Below are 294 nucleotides of genomic sequence, written 5' to 3'. Positions count from 1 at the left end.
AGCAGTTCGGAAATTGGCGCTTACCTGTACAAGGGACTATCTATTCCGTGAGCGTCTCAGCTGCCTGCTTCCTCACGGCGTCATCCTGCAAGGAAGGAAAGTGCGATTAATTGCAGGCGTTAACAGGTGCAAGATAATTAATATAACTGCAACAAACAGCAGTAGTTGCATTATCCATCTGTATAATTATGTTATGCAAGCTGTTATGTTCTTGTGTCTGTGTTAGTTATACATTTCCGAAATATGTAGAATGAATTCACGTACATGAACGAACTACCGCAAAAGTATTACTCA

At 40.8% G+C, this 294-nt stretch overlaps 1 long non-coding RNA gene across 1 annotated transcript in view; it reads right to left on the bottom strand.

Annotated features, from left to right (window-relative positions):
- Positions 1-87, bottom strand: part of LOC119588686 — a 32,044-nt gene extending 31,957 nt beyond the window's left edge. The window contains exon 1 of the long non-coding RNA XR_005230129.1: positions 25-87. This is a non-coding gene — a long non-coding RNA (uncharacterized LOC119588686). The remainder of the gene's footprint in view (positions 1-24) is intronic.
- Between the last annotated feature and the right edge of the window lie 207 nt (positions 88-294).

This window comes from Penaeus monodon, chromosome 24 (genome assembly GCF_015228065.2).
Source record: "Penaeus monodon isolate SGIC_2016 chromosome 24, NSTDA_Pmon_1, whole genome shotgun sequence".
In the NCBI taxonomy this organism is placed as follows: Eukaryota; Metazoa; Arthropoda; class Malacostraca; order Decapoda; family Penaeidae; genus Penaeus; species Penaeus monodon.
The sequence above is the reverse complement of the archived record's forward strand: the minus strand, read 5'-3'. Positions and strand labels throughout refer to the sequence as shown.